Source organism: Mytilus californianus, unplaced genomic scaffold (assembly GCF_021869535.1).
Source record: "Mytilus californianus isolate M0D057914Y unplaced genomic scaffold, xbMytCali1.0.p SCAF_6, whole genome shotgun sequence".
NCBI lineage: Eukaryota > Metazoa > Mollusca > Bivalvia > Mytilida > Mytilidae > Mytilus > Mytilus californianus.
Window position 1 is genome coordinate 33,931,721 of NW_026262712.1, and position 20,718 is coordinate 33,952,438.

At 32.9% G+C, this 20,718-nt stretch overlaps 1 long non-coding RNA gene across 1 annotated transcript; it reads right to left on the reverse strand.

Annotated features, from left to right (window-relative positions):
- Positions 1–4,338: 4,338 nt before the first annotated feature.
- LOC127705211 (uncharacterized) lies at positions 4,339–14,313 on the reverse strand. The gene is made up of 3 exons (XR_007983748.1): positions 14,169–14,313; positions 7,868–12,126; positions 4,339–5,871 (listed from the first exon to the last, which is right to left on the reverse strand). It is a non-coding gene; the product is annotated as an uncharacterized LOC127705211 (long non-coding RNA).
- Positions 14,314–20,718: the final 6,405 nt, after the last annotated feature.

Sequence of the window (20,718 nt, forward strand, 5' to 3'; positions counted from 1 at the left end):
CCCGTATTAAACACATGAGACGGAAACATGCACACAATGAATGATTGGTTGGTTGGTTGGTTGGTTGGTTGGTTTATTTATTGGTTAGTTGGTTGATTGATTGATTGATTGATTAATTAAACACGTGGGATAGGGTTTCTTGAAACAAGCGAAAAAGAAACAAAGGAGATCTTGGACCCCGTATTAAACACATAAGACGAAAACATGCATACAATGAATGATTGATTGGTTGGTTGGTTGGTTGGTTTGTTGGTTTATTGATTGATTGATTGATTGATTGGTTGGTTGGTTGGTTGGTTGGTTGGTTGGTTAATAAACTTAACATGTGGGATATGGTGGTCTCTTGAAACAAGCGAAAAAAAAAACAAATGAGATCTTGGACCCCATATTAAACACAGGAGACGGAAACATGTATGCATGCAATGATTGATTGAATGGTTGGTTGGTTGGTTGGTTGATTGATTGGTTAGTTAGTTGGTTGATTGATTGATTGGTTGGTTGGTTGGTTGGTTGGTTGATTGATTGATTGATTGATTGATCAATTAATTAGACACGTGGGATATGGTCTTATGGTCTCTTTAAACAATCGAAATAGAAACAAATAAGATCTTGGTCCCCATATTAAACACATGAGACAGAAACATGCATGCAATGAATGATTGATTGATTGATTGATTGATTGATTGGTTGGTTGGTTGGTTGGTTGGTTGGTTGGTTAACACAGAGAACGGATCCACTTTGATCATGCAAAGACGGAATAGAAAGCCTACATACTATATCTAAACACATGGGATTTATCTTTTGAGAGATCACTTAACAAGTAGTAAGGTTAAAGGTCAATGTCAACCTACAAAAGCACTAAACCACACATAAAACTCTTTAAATAGTGCCAAAAACACACAATTTGCCTTTTTTACATGACCTTGACCTTTGACCTTGACCTATATTTTCAAGTTATGGTCCAATGATCACAAATCAAAAGACCCTAGGTCTTTACAACTTACGGTTCATGAGATTTATATGCATATTGAAAAGTAAAATATTCAAGGGGAAATAACTCCTATAAGAAGTCACTGGATCGCTTCGGTTAAAATTATTTAAAGTTGCGACATGTGGCAAGGAACATTTTTAAAAAAATCATTTGCCGCTAACTCTTATAGTTTATGAAGAGTAGCGATAACAATGGTTTTTGTAATTGGGGAGATAACTCCTATAAGGTAAATAGTACACTTTGGTGCCCCTAATACAAGATAGCTTTTATTAACCCGATACTTGGTACTCAAGATCATTTTGATATGTTGCGTACTTTTCTTGACTTTTGACTTTGAAAACGGCGGAAGAAAAAGAATAATAATAATAATAATAATAAACAAACGAATAACAGTAAGGTCTTTCCATTAAGAAAGGAAAGACCTTAATAATAATAATAATAATAAACAAACGAAATACAGTAAGGTCTTTCCATTAAGAAAGGAAAGACCTTAATAATAAACAAACGAAATACAGTAAGGTCTTTCCATTAAGAAAGGAAAGACCTTAATTAAACAGTTAGTTGTCACGTTTGAATTGTATCTCATTTTCATGTCGGGTCCTTTTGTGGTTGACTATATGGTATTGAGTTTTCTCAGTAATATTGAAGGCCAAGCAGTGACTATATATGCTTATATCCACGTCATTTGAACTCTGCTGGGTTGTTGCCTCGTTAGCAATCATACCAATCTCCTTATTTTTATATAAAGGTTCACATGAGAAGTTATTGTTCTTGTGAAGCTGTCCTTTATTGCATGCTAATACATGATGGATATTATAATAGTTGGAGAAGTAGAATACACTTTTGAGTTATTGTTTTTTTTTTTACAAGTTACCAAGCAGTATGAATGAAGTTTTTCTACATTGCAATCTTAGTATTTGTATCAGTTGTTTTTCTTTACGTAGACGTAAATTGATGTGTGCTTTTTTTGTAAGGTAAGTGTATCAGATATCTGAAAGAAAATATAAAAAGGGACAGCACAGATTATAACAGGAATTTACAGAAATGAGAATAATGAAACAAAACTTAAGCAAATTGGATAAAAAAAATATAGAATAGAGACTAGTGGTATGCTATAATATGAATAAACTGCTTCGCTGAGCGCAGCTGGATACGCCTGCAGAGGTCCAACCCTGAACAGTTGGGGCAAAAATGGACACATCTCCATTCTCAATTTTACACTATTCAAGCTTGATACAGGTCTGAATTTGGATTGTATTAAATATTTGACATATTATAGGTTTCTAAATAAATGTAGTCAAAGAACTTGAAATTGGTTATATGAATTGAATTTATATTCAATTAAAGATTTCTTGCTGTTGTGCAATACACTGTGCTGTTGCGCAATACTTAGTAAATCTGTTGTCAGACTATAAACAAATAAAGTTCAATTAATTCTCAGTCATATTAGAAATTTATGAAAATGTAAAGGGAGCTTACATCAATAGATATAAACAATTCACCAAAAAAGGGGGGATTTTCCAGTTTTCGGACAATAACTCAAAAATGCTGTCCGAAAACTGGAAAATCCCCCCTTTTTTAATGAATAAAACCCCATAACTCAGAAATGTAAAATGTAAAATTTATAAAATTCTAAACGGAGCTTACATCAATAAATATAAACAATTCACCAAAGTTTCATACGAACTGCTGAAAGCATTTTTGATTTTTTTGTCTGAAAACTGGAAAATCCCCCTTTTTTTATGAATAAAACCCTGTAACTCGGAAACGTAAAATCTAAAATATATAAAAATCGAAAGGGAGCTCATGTCAGTAGATATAAACAATTCACCACAATTTCTTGCAAGTTGGTGAAAGCATTCTTTAGTTCTATTGTCCGAAAACTGGAAAATCCCCCTTTTTTTAATGAATAAAACCCCATAACACAGAAACGTAAATTCTAAAATTTATAAAAAACGAAAGGGAGCTCATGTTAATAGATATAAACAATTCACCAAAGTTTTATGCAAATTGGTTAAAGGGTTTTTGAGTTAATGTCCGACATGTTGACGACGGACAGACGGACAACGGTATACCATAATACGTCCCGTAAACGGGCGTATAAAAATAGAGAATATTGGTACTTTATAGTATAAGAGAGAATAACATGGTGTGCTATGATAGATTGATTGTGGGTTGCTTGATTATCGTCTTGTGGTAAATAGTGGTATGTTCAGGACGAAAAGAAATTAACAAAATATATAAATTATAGGCCGTTCGGGATACAGGTTGGAGAAATAATGACTCACTAGAAAATTAGGGTATATTGTATTGGGGCAGACATTTAGTTTTAAGTACAACGGTCCACCTACGGACCCCTCATTTAGCGCGCAGAGAGCGTGGTATCCTCCATAAACGAGCAGTGACGGATCCAGAACTAGAACTTGTTGAAAAAGGGGGGGGGGGGGGGGGGGGGGGCTACAGTTGTGCTTCAGTGATTCCCTATATAATCAACATTTTTTTCCCACGAAAAGGGGGACCGGGCTTCCCCATGAAAGGGGGGGGGGGGGGGGGCTGGATCCGCCTATGACGAGTGCTATAACATTAATACAGGGCCGTAACTAGGCCTCAGAATCAGACGAGGCAGGTGTTTAAGTGCCGCCAACTGAGGCACCCAGGTAATCATGCATAGCCAGAAATTAGTAGTACTTTTGCTAATTAATATTCATAATATGAAAATGAGAATTGTACCACGTGATAACAGTTTGAACTGGACTGGCTTGATATCATTAAAATCTTTAAAACACGGATATTATAAGTTGCCCGTCACAGAGTCCTTGTTTATAATCACTCTGATATTTCCGTAAAGTTGTCAGGCGGTCAAAATCAAAACAATGAACGCGAATTTAGTGAATTTTTCGTGTTTTCGTGAGTTTATTCTTCTTGAAATAGGGGCATTTTAACTTTACGTGGGAACCTAGAGTTCAACGACTACACATACAAGGGTTGGACTTGCTTATTCTTTGGACATTCAAGTTTCAAGTTTCATCCCCGCAACCTGTTTTTGTAATGACCTTGTTAGCCAATTTTCAACACGAAGTTTGCAAATTTGACGTTTCAGCCATTTTAGCCTGTATTTTATACTGCAATGTTATTGAATAAAACCTCTTTTAATGTAATGTCATGCATAAAATCAAAATCAAATGAAACATACTTTAATTCAAGCTTTTAAATTTAAGGTAAAACTCCATATGGAGGTGCTCCCAATTCAAGGAGGCTTATACTAAGAAGAAGCATTAACATTGGTTTCCTTCCCCCTTACTTATATTCCCCTGGTCAATGGCTGCCAGCATGTTCAAATACGTTCAATCAATAAATGACAATGGATATTTAATTCATTTTGCATGATCAATAAAACAATCATTCAATTTTTTGGGAATTAGTAAGTCTTGAATTTGATATATTTTACATCTGACATCGATTTTTCACTTGTCCAATCGGACAAGTAGTATGGGCGCTATTCGGTTCTGCTGTTAAAGAGGTAGTAAAAAGTTTATGTTTGTCACAGATGTCATTTCCCGAAAATTCAGTCTGTTCGAATATTGGTGAATTGATGATTGCAGTAGCTCAATAGAAAATTTACGTCAAACAATATAGGCAGCCTAATCAGCCGTGACAAAAACGAATTCCTTGGAAATCCATTACACAAATGTTTAAAATTATAAAATTGTATCGTCCGTATTTTGAATTAAACACGTTCAATGCATTTACATTGCTTTTAATGATATATTTTATATACGACTCAAATTTGTGAGATTTAAAAAGAAAATATATATTTGCTAAAATATTTCTATAAATTCATAATGGTTACTAGTGTTGAAAATTAATGTGCTCATTACAAGTCAAACAAGGCGACTATGTTTCGGTAGTTCGCAACTAGCAACTGCTTTGTTGATCCATTATAATGAAGTGAGGTGGGTTCATCAAGACCATTGCCTGCTGTCAACACTTCTTTATGTCGTTGTCCATCAGGGGAGATAACTACCACATTGTTCGAGCGGTTCCCCACTACGTACACATTTCCATCATGATCTACATCAATACCACGAGGAGTCATCAGAACGCTTTCATTTTGGAATGTCCATTGAGGTTTACCTTGTAGATTATAACATGTAACTGTGTTTTTTTTCCAATTTGAGTGATACACTTTGTCCTTAAATGTTGCAACGTAACAGTCCCTGGGTGTCGTGTTATCCCGAACTATTTCACTCGTTGACTCCTCGTCATACGGATTGATCATTCGTATTCCATAGTAACAAGAATAGATCAATCGGTTTTCTTTAAGTGATATCCCAGAGGTGAACGAATCCATTAGAATTGTCTTCTTGATTTGTCCCCTTCTTAGGTTCAAAATGGTAATACTAGGCGGTCTTGCACAACCAGTTGTAACAGCATATATATCATCCTGGCCGATGTTCACTAAATCAAATACTTTGCTTTGCATCTCCATCTCAAAGTATTGATATCCGTCAATGTCAATAACTCTTACTTTACATTCATCACTGGTTATAGCAATTTTACCGTCCGTCATCATGCAACATCCGCAGATTGAGTCTATTCGGATGTTTATTCTCGTGTGTATCGTCAACTTTATATTTTCAATTGATCTTGATTGAGTTGGTACCACAACTTGAGCTTGCATGGCCATCTAACTGATCAGAATAAAATCGGAAGGAATAGCCTCAGTATGTACTTCTCCAAAACTATTGACGTCGGCAATTCTAAATAGAAGTACTGATCTTATACGTTAGGAAATGGTGCTCCTCGTTGTTATCAAGTGACTGCATGACTTTATCTTTACTAGAGACTTCTTCTGCTATTAACTTGTTTGATTTAAAGAACTACCTGAATAATAGAAACCTAAATAAAAGGCTCATGTTCATTTTTAAATCACTACTAAAATAACAACACTTGTTCAGGAGCTTGTCTTGAAGATATTGATAAATTTGGTTTCAATTCGTTCGTTCCGTCGTTCTTGTTAAAGTTTGAATAAGTTTGCATTTAATTAAATTTAACAAATCCCAAGTTAGAAAAAGCATTTGGTCAACACTTGAAGTAGCATCTCTGTCAAGTTTTGCTCATTTACTTCCGTGGTTTTTCAAGATGAAGATAAAAATATGAAAATTAAGCTGTCGGCTGATGGGCGACGGTCGCCAAAAGATGACAAAATATCACATGTTAGCTAAAAATAGCATTTATATCATCAATCCACCAACCACATGATTAAGCATTAAACATATAATGCTTTTCCATTTACAGGATTGGATCAGGATTTAAAACTGATTCAATGCATTTGAAAACAACATTTTTAATGAAAGACAATCTTCTGGTCATGGTCAAACTTCAAATATACAGCCAGCTTTCAAATGGCACCAAATGACAGAATGTGAAAAAAATCATACGACAAAACAAACAGGCTGATCTGTGATAAAACAATAAAACGAAATACAAATATGGCAGGCAACTACTCAACTACAGGCTCCTGACTACAATAGACCCAGAATAATATGAACGAGTTGATATTTTTGAGAACGCTCAAGTCTCCTCTTACCGGAGACAATGGTGTAACGGCACAACCGAACAAACTGCAAAACTCTCGTTGAAGAGGCTCGACTTCAGATTGGCACGAAGCACAAAACAATTATTTTTAGAAAAAATATATTAGGTATCAATCTTAGAATTCATACAATAAATTTATTGGCTTTATTGATTACAGTATCTGAGAACATACCAAACCGTAACAACTAAAATATTATGCAAAAAACCATGAATGAAATTTCAAGGTCAGATGAAACCTTCCAAACGAACACGTACACCTCACAATCATTCCATGCAGAAAATGTTGCCGATGTTTTGATTATAATATCTGAGAAATATATCAAACTACAAAAGCTTAAAATTGACAACTGAACCATGGAATGAGGTCTAAGTGAGGCGAAACCTGTCTGACAGACATGTAGACCATGCACAGATCCCATATTTCTTCATCTTGTTACTCATAGTACAATAGTATGTCACATAAAAAAAAAGTTTTTTCAAGCTGTCACTGAATATGAAAATGAGTTCAAGAACAATGATCATATCCCCAGACGGAAATTTCGTAAAATAGGGAACTCTATACAAGGTAATATGCACTCATGTCTTTTGAAATATAAAGTTTTAAACAAATAGTGTGTAATCTCTTTGTCTGACATTCAGTTACTTCCTTTGCAGGCGAGACATAACGTTTTTTTTTTTATTTTGAGTAATTGTTAATCAAGTTTAAACATTTATTATCGCATTTTCTCCACCAAATATCTCCATAATACGTATATGTGTACAAGCTTTTCAAGTTTGCAAAATCTATAAACTTTTTCGAGATATTTGACTCTTCTGATTAAACATTTCTTGATTTGTAATATCGAAACTGAATTTAGATTTTCAATTGTTAACATTTCAGGGGCAGTTACTGATGCAATATTTACATGTCATCAGATAAAATCTTCAAAAGCAATTATTTACAGTGTTAAGAAAGAAATTTCTATTTTTACTCTGTTAAGAAAATTTGGGTACACAAAACATTTGTTCACTATGATAAGTATTTGTGATCTTGATAATATCTCTTCATTATTTGTCACGTTCGTTGAGGTGCTGTCTTATCTTATTGACGTATTGCCTGTTTCTCTTCTATTCATAACTCCAAGAGCTTTAATAATGCAAATGATAGATCATAAAGTGGTTCCAATACAAAACCTATATATTTGACAAATTATGACAATATGTTCGACTGATATTTGAAAGTTTTTTGCTGTTTTTGTTAATACAAAATATTGTTTTGTAAAATATTTCGTTATCTACCTACCTTAATTGTTAGTAAATCGTAAACTAATGTGAACTCTTCATCTAATTGAATAACTTTGCTATCAAAAGTAACTATGACAAGTATATCTGTATTCGCTATCAGTTGATACATACAATTACTAGACGGATTTCAAGCAAATGTTTACTATTATTTTATTTTAATGAAAGTATTAAATATTTTATGATATCTTTTAGTTACACTTGAAGTACCGCATAGTATTTGGTATACGTATTTTATTTCCCTTTGATTTGCGTTGACAGAACTGGACAATAGAATCACAACGCATAAAAAAACCTGTTAATTGACACATAGTAAGTAATTGTTAGTCAATAGAAAAGTAAAAAATATGAAATTTAGTGCTATGGTTCCAATCCCGAACATTAATTTCATAGTGTATACCTTCCCATTGATTAATTTACAACCGATACATAATCTTATCATTGTCAAAAAGAAACAATGAAAGAAAGAAAAAAGACTTGAGTATTCATTAATTTAACGAGCTTTGTGTTATGTATAATTTGCTGCCCCATTGAATCAAAGCTCTCTCATTTGTACAATTTGTGAAAGTGATTTACATAATCTTGTGCCTATCAATACAATCAACATGGATTGGGAACTTTACGGTTTATTTGTTATAATGTTCATTCAGACATAAAAAAAAACGATGATTGAAACAAATGATATAATTCCTATTTTGGGATTTGCAATTTTAACCTGAGAATTGTTTGACAATTTAAGTTATTTTTAGTAACATATCAAATTGAGATCTTGTCTTTGTCGTTTTAAGGGCGTTAATAGCTTGCTACACATTACACGTTTTGTTTATTGTCCAAGGCCGAATAGTTGATACACTTCGCATTAACAATCATACCATACCTTCGTATTTTATATGTCGGATCATTTTTGTTGTTTACAGTTTCCTTTATTTACTATAAACAGTTTTTGCCAAAATGCAAAACGGGTAAAAATCATAATTGTAGTACAAGAAATCATATAAGAAGTTATCTAAAAAAATTGTTTATAATAGATGTGATTGTAGATCTTGTTCTGATGATAATTTTTGCTTTATAAGGTTTATTTCTATCTACTATAGTTTTCCATATGGTAGGCAAATACGCAGGTTTTTTTTAATAAAAAACCGTAGTAACCATAAAATTGCTATAAACCATGACAAGCATGAACATTCAGTGTTGATAACTGCATCATATTGAAAGTAGATAAAATTAAATGTATCTATATTTTGTTGCGGATGTCAACTTTTAAATTTTTTACAAAAGCAAATAATTTCATATATTTGATATTCTTCCAGGCGGCACAAGATAACCAATAATGAACATACGGTGTATGTATGGTGAAAAATTGAACACAAAACATTACACAGAACGGGAGTCGGGGAGGAGAAAAAAGGGACTAGACAATACGCTGTGTCCACCCATCATATATAATGCATATGATAAACAATGTCTATTTCTTTCAATATGAATCCATTACGCCATTTGTTTTGAAATTATCACATTTTATCGGCCGTTTTTTGGAATAAACACGTTAAATGCATTTACAATAACTTTAAATTTTATAGAATATACGGCTAAAATTTATTTGAGAGGTAAGAAGATTGTATATGAATTTGTGAATAGAAACGGTGAATGTGACAACAATTCGACCAGAGAGCTATAGACAGCCGAAGGCCATCAATAGGTCTTCAACACAGCAAGAAGATCCCGTATCCGGAGGCGAGCTTCAGCTGGTTCCTTAAAAAAATGTATACTAGTTCGATGAAAACGAACATCAAACGAAACATAAATGAACCAAAATTAAAAAAAACCACATATAACATTAACAAAGGCTATAACTTCCAGACTTGGGACTGGCGCAAAAGAGCGACGTGGTTAAACATGTTGTGTAAGATCTCAACCCACCCCCATACCTCTAGCCAATGTGGAATTTAATGAAAAAAGAACCGCAGTACGCACAATAAAACTTAGTTTAAAAGAGATCTGAGTCCGATGTTATATAAGTTAACAGAAAAAACTTAGCAAAATGCAATGATGAAGATAAATTAACAAAGGACTACTAGCAGTTACTGACATGCCAGCTCCAAACCTCAATTAAACTGATTAAAAGATTATGTCTTCATCATATAATTATCAAGCACAATCCCTCTTGTTAGGGGTTTAGTATCATACCATCAAAAATATACATATATATATATGTCAATAACTGGATTTAGAATAAATGTGTATATTTCCGACGCAAAGAGCCTACGTGTGAATCAATATTAATTCCAAAATATGCCACCATCAATGACTTGACAACAGTGTTGTAACTATATATCTTCTGAATAAGTTTGTTTCAAGGATTGGTAAGCTTTTGAGATGAATGAAGTAATTTTTGTGCTTTGGATAGAATATTACCATTAAAGTTGGACGTGAAATACCTGATCGTATACAATGTAAGATGTATGCACGCTGATTTTTCTTTACGAATGCTGTCCTTGTACCGATGATGAATTTGGAAAATGTTTTTTACAAGTTTGAGATATCGTAAATCCTGGTGTACTAATTTTACAGTAATACAGAGATTTCTTTCGTTAATATCAAATACATTGTTACATACACGAGCGATTCGTACAAGTTGGGATATATAAACACCATAAGAAGATAAAAAAACGTCACAGCAGGATAAATCTCATTAGTGTACATACTGAAGTCGTCATCATTGAGAGTCAATTTATCATCCAAATATCTAAAAGTGTTAGAAAAATATTTTTTTTATCAGATGTTGTTTTGGTGGATCTTTGTTGTAACTCGTAACAATACAGAAAAAGGTCCGCAATAAGTGGTGCACAGTTAGTCCACATTGGAATTCCGATAACTTGAAGATATACGGAATCTCAATAGCGAACAAAACTGTTATCTAGTGAAAATCCATGTGACGTTATCGTATCAAAGCAGGCCGAATTGACATAATTATTTTGTCTAGTGTTACTAAAAATGACATTAAAGTGTTTGAAAATACATATTCGCACTCCGACTCTTTAAATGTCCATTTTAATAGGTATGTGATTTTTTTCTTAATGAGATATTTGAGGCAAAGTGGTAGATAGGGTTGAAAAATCAAAACTTTGCACAGGTTCAAAATCACCAATATGTGCATGCAATTTATCAAGTATACGTAGAGCTGAACTATTTCTTTAAATGAAATGACAATGTCTATTGAAAGATAAATGTTATCAATGAAAATCAAACGAAGCGACTATGTTTCGACAGTTCGCAAGTAGCAACTGATTTTTTTATCCATAATAATGAAGTGAGATGGTTCATCAAGACCATCGCCTGCTGTCAATACTTCCTTTTGTCGTCGACTATCAGGGGAGATTACTACAACGTTGTAAGAACGGTACCCTACCACATACACAATGCCATAATGATCGACATCAATGTCACGCGGAGTCTTCAGAACGCTTTCGTTCTTGAATGTCCACCGCAGTTTACCTTGTAGATCATAACATGTAACTGTGCTTTTTCCCCCATTTGAGTGATATACTTTGTCCCCAAATGTTACAACGTTATAGTCACTGGGCATCATCAATACTCGGACTATGTCACTTCTAGACTCATCATACGGATTGACCATTCGTATTCCACTGTTACAAGAATAGATTAATCTATTTTCTTTAAGTGATATTCCAGAAGTATACGAATCAAGTGAAATTGTTTTCTTGATTTGTTTCGTTTCCAGGTCCAAAATGGTAATGCAAGGCTGAATTGAACAACCGGATGTAACATCACACGTATTGTCCTCGCTAATGTTCACTATATCAAATACATTACACAACATTTCTAACTCACAATTTCGTCATTGTTAAATATTTTTACGTTACATTTTTTGACAGGTAAAAGCAATTTTCCAATTCGGCAGCGTGCAACATCCGCTGATTAAGTCTGATTGAGTGTTTATTCTTTTGTGTATCTTCAACTTTATATTTTAAATGGATCTTGATTAAGAGGCTGGTACCACCACTTGAGCTTGGTTGGCCGTGTTACTGTTCAGAACGATATTGCAAGATTTAGTCTCAGAATGTCTTTTTCCAAAACTTTTGTCGTCGGATATAATGCTCTAAATAGAAGTGTTGATCTTTTAGGTTAGGAAATGATGCTCCTTAACAGTTTAAAAGCGACTACAGGAACCTATCGTTGCTAGAGACGTCTTCTTCTACTTGTTTCATTGAATGAAATACCTGAACAATAAACACCTAAAATAAATCTCTGATTGTAGTCATGTTAAATATCAAATAAGTATCAAAACAAAAACATTTGTTTAGGAGCTCGTCTTGGGTGTATTACTAAATATGATTCAGGTGGTTCTGTCGTTCACTAAAAGTATTTTTTCACGAAATTAACAAATCACAAGTTAAAAAAGACAATTGCTGCCTTACTTGTTGAGGAATTGTCCAACAAATAAAAAGGATATTGAAAGTGGCAACTCTGTTTTATTTCATTTAGATTAAAATCTGAAAGTTTATCGAGAGGTCGATGAACGACCGATGCCAATACAAAATGACAAAATATCACAGGCGAGTTAAAAAAAAAAGCAGACTTATAATCAACCAACCAACTTCATCACCAAATAATCAAGCATCCACATAATCAACCATCATACTAAATACAAAATTGAACGATTTTAAAAATGTATTGCTATTCCATTTAAAGAATATAGGATTTAAATTTTATTCTTAATAAAAGACAATCTTCTGGAATGGTTAAACTTCAAATATACAATCAGCTTTAATGTCCTCTACACGACAGACAGTGAAACAATTCAAACGACAAAATAAACAGCTCGCCTCATGAAAAATCAATAAAAGAAATACAGTATAATAGGAAACCACTCAATTACAAGCTCCTGACTTGGAACAGACACACAATAATATAGTTGAGTTGATATTTTTGAGAGCGCTAAAAAGGCCTTAACTGGAGACAGGGGTGAATCGGCACCAAAAAACCCCTGTTAAAATCGGGTTAAAATAGCCTAACTTATCAGTGATCATTTGAGTGACAAGAAGCACAAAAAACAAAAGACAAAATACATAAAGAATCAATATAAAAGGACTTATCATTAACCTTAGTAGCTTTATTGCTTAAAGTGTCGGATAAACAGATCGTAACAACTTAACTCTTTCCAAAGAATCATGAAAGAAAGGTCAAGGTCAGATGAAAAATGCCCGACTGACACCTAACAATCATTCTATACAGAAATTTTGCTAATTTTTTTATTATAGTAGCTAAAAAATATTCCAAAGCACAAAAGCTTAACATTGATAACTGAACCATGGAATGAGGTCGAGGTCAGGTGAAACCTGTCAGACGGACATATAGAACATTCAAGGATCGCATATTCCTAAAATAGTTATCTTACATGTATAACCAATAGAAAGTGAGTATTTTACATAACGAAGAAATTCAACATTGTGTCAAACAGTCGCTGAACATAAATATGAGGTCAAAGACAATGGCCATATGGCAGACGGAAAATTCGTATCATAGTTATCTGCATAAAATTAAAGGTAATAAGCATTTAAGGGTTCTTTCTTTCAAAATATAAAACTTTAAACAAATAGTTTGTAAATAACTTTGTCTTCCGTTCAATAATGTTCGATGCAGGCGAGAAAAAACTTTTTTATGTCTGAAGAATTGTTCATCTAGCAAAAAAATCCGCAATATTAATTCTCAAATTTTCGCTTCCAAATATCTCCATAAGCGTATGTGTGTTCACTTTTTAAAGATCGTTATCATTAAATTGTCATTTCTAATGTGAAGCAAATTTTAAGTCGGTAATTTGTGTACAAGAGAGGAGCATAAATCCGGAGGGACATTTAAACTACTAAGTCGAAAATAAACTTACAACGTCATGGCTTAAAAAGAAAAAGACCAACAGACAAACAGACAAACAATCGTACACAAAACACAACATAGAAAACTTAAGATTGAGCAACATACAAAAAACATTTGTTCAGTATGTTAAGTTTTTATAATCAATTCAACAAAACATCATTAAATCTCAATTTATAATTTGTTTTGTTGAATTGCTGCCTCGTTGACACGTACCCTATATCCCTTTTTATTCATATTTCTGTTTGCTCTATCATATTGCAGTTGAAAGATCATAAAGAAGTACCAATTTAATCAGTTAACATTTTGGCAAAAAGTTTGACCGATACTTGAATGATTTTTGTCTTTGCTTTTTATGTTTGAAATCCCAAAAATTGTTTTGGAGAATTTACCGTATTCACCCTACCTTATTTGTCACTTAGTTGTGTTATGATGTGAGCTGGTTATCTAATCGAAAAACAGTCCTTTCATAAGTTTATACTGAAAAATCGTATGTTCATTCACTAAAATATTAACAAACACGATTACTAGACGGATTTTAAGGCACTTTAAACTATTGTATTAATGAAAGTAAACATTTTTTTATAATATCTGTTTGTTAGTTATACTTAACGATCCGCAAAACTGTTTCCTTTGATACGTATTTAATAACCACTTGATTTAGTGTTTACAGAATGAGACAATAGAATCACAACGCATTAAAATAGTAAGGTAGCTCGGGTGTCTTCCTCCATCTTGGATTTTGATAACGCAGATAACAATCGGTCTAGTTTTGTAATGAAATGTGCAAATTTCGAGCGTAGTATGTAATTCAAGTATTGTGAAACTGAAATGGTACCTGGTCTTCCTGTACATAGTTTAATATAATGTGCCAAATTGTGTCTCTCTTCTTTCCTTCATATAAACAGTCAGCCCATTTGCAATTGTATATTTCAGACATTTTACTGAAATAAAACAAAGACTTAAAAACCAAAGAAGATGATGTCCAGTCAGCTGAAAAGAAACTTAGGAAGGGAGAAGGGGGAAGCAAGAAACAATTACAGGAAAAAGATGACGTTATAAGGAAACTGGAGAGGAAACTCCGACATAAAGACAATGAAGTGGAAGTGCTGAGGAGAAAGCTGAGAGTTCAGGAATATGAAACAGATGACGAGAAAGAAAATGAGATGCCAAGGAAAAAGCTTAAAGGCTATGTTGTGAAAAAACTGTTTTAGACATTATGTTAATCTTTATTTTTATTGAAATGTCATATACATGCATTTGTTGTAGACGAAATTGGTTCACGTAATCTTTACATAAAATTAGAAAATGAATTTTTAAATGACAAGTATATAAATATGAAATGAAATTAGTTTTCATTTGGAGCTTTAATTATTTACCTGTTTTATTGATTCTTAATTTTTTTTATACCAATTTTGTCTTTACTTTATCAGATATTTTAGTGTTGTGAAGGAGGTGAAGTCCTCAAACACTTTTCGTTGTTATTGTGTATATATCATATATGTAGATTTAATGTGATGCTTAAAGGAGAAGAAGTTCTCAGCGTCAAACATATTTAATGATTTTTTTTTATTATTATTATGTTTAATAAGCATACTTTTCTAATTTTAGTTAATTGAATTATGGAATTTCGGGGACGAAATGTATTCTTCAAGGGTGGTAGTGTTGTGAAACTGAAATGGTATTTTGACATATCTCGATCTTTAATGATGATTTCGTATGGAATATCATTCCTTTCATATTATTTAAGTTTGCCCAATTTGTGTAATGGTATGACAGACCTGATAAAGCACATTTTAGTCTCGTTTCATTTATAAATCAACGTTTTCAGTAGAAATTTACTGTTTTGACACATTTTCCGCCAAACCGTAGTTCCATGTTTTGTGCAAGAGTTGTCGTCCTTATCACAACAAAGAAGTTATTCCTGAAATACGGGATTAATTCCGGGTGTGCTTATTGAAATATTGTTATTACGGAATAAAACTATTAATTGTATATAATTTATGGTCATGAATATTTGTCAGTGTAATGATCGCGTATACGAGATCCGTGAAATTTTAGTAATTACGGGAAATATTCCGTGATAATGACATCTTGGTTTCGAACGTAAACAACTTGGTAAGTTAAATTTTTACTGTCCCAGAGAACGGCTGCTTTTCGTTCTCCTAACCTATTTATTTCACGTTTGGCTTTGTGAATTTATGTAAGAAGTTAAGTTTAGCTATTTTAGCATTTAATTACACATCTTCAGGTATTAATTGTGTAAAAAGACTGTGAATTCCGTTACACATTGTACTTGACGGTGGTGTTTTTGCCGTGAAACATTTTTAGCCCAACCCTGGCCTGATTTTGGAATTGTTCGATTATTATTGAACATATATTTATTGATATTCGTTATTTTTGTCTAAACACTGACATTATGCAGGTTCTTTGACTTGATTTAAATTTTGTGAATTAGTTGTATCTGAAATTGAAATTAATATTCCTGCATAATAAATTATTTCATTTAGAACTATTTGTTAACTTGCAGCCTTTTCTACTATTCCGCTCGGTAGCTTACATTTTTACAATACATGTGTAAGACTTTTCATGTTAATATAGAAAACTATGTATTTTATCATATTTACGGCTGTATTTGACAAAAATCAATCTTTCTTTTGTTTTATTCATTTTTTTCTAATTTTGCCATTTAAGGGTAGATAACTCAGATATAAGGGGAGATAACTTGTTAAAGTAACATTTATATTAGAATGTGTTGTGAATTTACCTATTTTCTTATGTAGCAAGAAAACGAGTACCATAATCCAATTCTTTCTTTATCTTATCTGAAAGCATATCATTAGAGCTATATTCTCATATCTTCATGATCTTTTGTTAAAATTCTATGGTGTAGTTTTGCTTTTATCACCAACATTTGGGTTTTCCATGCATAATCTATATAAAATCTGACACTTTTGATCAACCCATAGCGTGAAAAAAAGCACGGTGACCCATTCTTTTTATTATATTTTTGAAAAAGCATGATATAAACTACATTTTGACAAATTATCAAAAAATTCTATGGATTTAAATTTAGACCCCCATCTTCCTTAAATGACACACAGTAAATAATTGACAGCTCACAATCTAGGGAGAGCTTGAGTGTCTGACCTGAGGTGAAAGGTTTAATCATCACTTTGAACATAACTTACTAATGTTAATAGAAAATGCACTGTTTCTAGGTAAAACGAACTTGAGTCTTTACAGATACTGTGTCTCGCACCTGCATCTTCCACTATTCCCACTGTTTTTGCAAAATCATCTTTAAGGGCATATGATACACAACGATACAGTTTCGATCCCGCTGTGAATTGTAGACGAAAAATTGCATGCAAACTATTTTTCACTCTAGCAGTTCAAATATGTAATAAAACAATATACCTGTCATGTGCCTCTTTAAGAGATAAATGGGGTCAAAATTTTAGATTTTTTTCTCAAAATGTCGGTTATTTTTTTACATTTCTATCCTTGGGATAGATATACCTAACTTGTTTGTTTCAAAAAATTAACTTCCTTATTAAAGTTCTTTCTATCTATTATAGTTTTCAAAATGTAGGCAAATGAAGATAAATGACATTCAAAGGCAATAAATCCTATAAGAAAACGTCTGACGATTTTGACATTGATAACAGGTAGATCTCAACATTCTTAACATTTCTGGCCCCGATCAGACTTTCTATTTCTATGGCGGTCTTTTAAGACTTGCAATCATTTCCTATATTTTCTTTATAGCCATCATTTCCTATATTTTATTTTTAGCCATGTTAGCCATGTTGGTTTGCATGTAGGGTCATCGGTATTACAAGATAATAAATGTATCATGAAGACTGTTTTTTGCAAGAAAATCTTAAACAATTTTTGTAATAGAATAAACAAAGCTTGTACGTCAAATTACATGAGGAGGCAGTGGCTGATCCAAAAATATTCATAAAAGGATGGAGACTGACTGCCTAAGAGTCGGCCTGCTCAAGACATGCTTCAGTGATTCCCTATATATTAATCAACCAAATTTCCCCCTTAAACTCCGCCTCTGAGAGGAGTGTCGATATGCTAAAATTAAAACTTGATATTAATAAAGGGTTCGATCATTGAATATATTGTTTTCTAACCAAGGATTTATGCTGAAATACTATATCAATTCTTGTTTTAGATTTTTGTTTTATCTAAATACACGATTTTTACAAACTTAATATTGACGATATTTTTTATCTCCCTTTTAAAACAAATCGTTTCTAATTACATTTCAATAAAAAGAACTAACTCTCGTTTTTAAAACAATACGGTAGCCTTTGACCATGATCTTGTTATTGAAGTACGGGAGGGATTTTATATTCAACATGTAAATGCCATTCAATCGCGTTTTAGGAGGAAAATCTACAAATCTTAGACGAGGCTTCATGAATGTATATATATATATATATATAGAAGTCTATAAAAAGGACCAACCAGCAAATTTACTATGTACCGGATCGTCTAGAATAGACGATACTGTGCAGATAAGGAAAAAAATTAAATATGTCTAGAGATTTGCACAACGATACTAATATAAGATGGTATTATACGAAGATGTTGTTAATAATCGTGTTGACAAATATTTCGGCTTAACAAATATTTCGGCTTAACAAATAGCCTTCTTCATTGTCAATTATTTTAACAATACTGATTATATGTATAAAAATAGCTCAATAATACAGGTAAGTTTTGGTCTATTGATTTAATCCAAAATCCTGAACATCATAATATAAAACAAAACTCAATACTCAAATATACGTGACTGTGTATATTTACATCCCAAAATGAGTGAAAAATAAAACTTTAGTATTTTTTATTGATGCCGTTTGGATGATGTACATTTAGTTCCTTTATCCAAAAGATTTCCCGAACCTGTCGCTGGGCATCACTCCAGTGAATGTTCTGTTCAATCACTAGGATCCTCATGCCGTTAAAGTCATCAAGTGTGTGACCAGACTGTCTGAAATGCTGAGAAACTGGGAGAAGTGGCTTCTTAGAGATATCACTCCTATGGCCAATGAGGCGTTTGTGGAAAGGCTGCTTTGACTCACCAACATATTGGAGGCCACAAACCGAACATTCTAGAATGTAAATAACATTCATACTTTTGAAGTTAACATTGCAAAATATCTTATAGTTATTTTCGGTTGCCTTACTGTGAAAAGTTGATGAGTGATGCATCTGTAGGCAGCATTTGCAGCGTTTTTCATCAAACGAACAACATTCTCCAGAAGTACTTCTATTATCAGACACTTCAGCCCGCACCAGCAGGTTACGCAGACTATTGGAAGTACTTCTGGAGAATGTCGTTCGTGTGCAAATCTCTAGACTTATATATATATATATATATAATTCGTCTAAATAACAGCCTAACATTGTTAGATTCGAACTCATGCTACTGAGACATCGTGGCACCAAATCGCCTGCACTATGCCGACGCCCTAGACCACTCGACCACCTAGGCTTCACAATAATAAAGCTTTCGGTGGCCGGGTATATATATATAAACTAAAAAAAGAAAATAAAGAAAAAAATAGAAAAGGGGAGGAGAGTAGAAACACTTTCAGTTGCAATCTAAATAAACATAATATTTGCTATTGGATTGATACTGACAACAGATTCCTTCCCCACCCCACTAAAACAGTTTTGTTAATAGAATAAACAAAGCTTGTGCGTCAAATTACATGAAGAGGCAGTGGCTGATCCAAAAATATAGATATATATATATATATTACGTATACCTCAACAATTTCTTCCAGACGTTATTGTTCGCAGTGAGAACGATAACCCTGGTGCAACGAGACTAAAGTTAAGAAGAAAAAATAGAATTATCTTTCTTTGTACTGGTTCTTTCCCCTCATATATGTAAGATTTCGTTCTAATTTAATCATTTTCTAATCATTTATTATCATCATGTATATAAGATTGCAGGTGCTATTTGTGTGGATATTGTATAAACTTTTGATTAGATTTGATTTGCTTTGATAGGACACCTTTCAATTTCAAACCTCATATCAAAATTTTGAAACTTCCCAATAGTTCTGGAACAAATCGGATTAGCAATGAGAAGAAATCATGGGATAAATAACAATAATAGATAAGCCAATCATAGAGTGAAACTGAATTACATCATTATTACCGAATGTTCCGGATTTTTTTGCGTTATCCAATCATTTGTCTCATTGCTCGTTTAAGGCGTAGTCACGGGTATAAATACCGATTACCTGATTTATTTACCTCTTGGGTAGTTAAGTTTCGTTTAAAACATTCGTACAGAGGATAAACAAATCAAGTAAGTAATATAGAATTTTACTCTTTTTATTTATTGAATGTCTGTAATTATGATCAAAAGTTGAAACGATCCAAAATTTATATTTATTTTACTCCATTGCCGCAGATTTATTTTGAGGCAGGTGTGGAAGAGAAAAATTTTCTGTAAGGGAATAACCAATAAACATTTAACTAAAATAAGGGGGTATGATCTTAACAAAAATCATAACTATAATAACCGTGTTTTCCAAAAAATTTATGCCGCCTTTTGATGTTCAAATGCTTAATATATCCCAATTTCTTGTATTCTTATATTTGACAATTATGTACTTGACAGATAGGGGTTAACTCGGGGGACACGTCTTGTGATAGGACGTGCCGCTGGAATATGTCACCTTTTCAGGCTTGAAAATATTTGAATAGTTCGGGGCAAACTATCAGAAATATATAACAAAGTCAATAAAGTTCCCATAACTTCTTCGTCGGGTCCTCTTTTTTGGTGTTCCCACTGTGTCTTTATCAACAAATTTTTCTCTTCTGACACTTTGGTATTCCACTCTTACATTACACACCACATGAAACACAAACAATATGGGAAAGGTTACATTTTTTCCTACGCAATATATAAAAAGGTT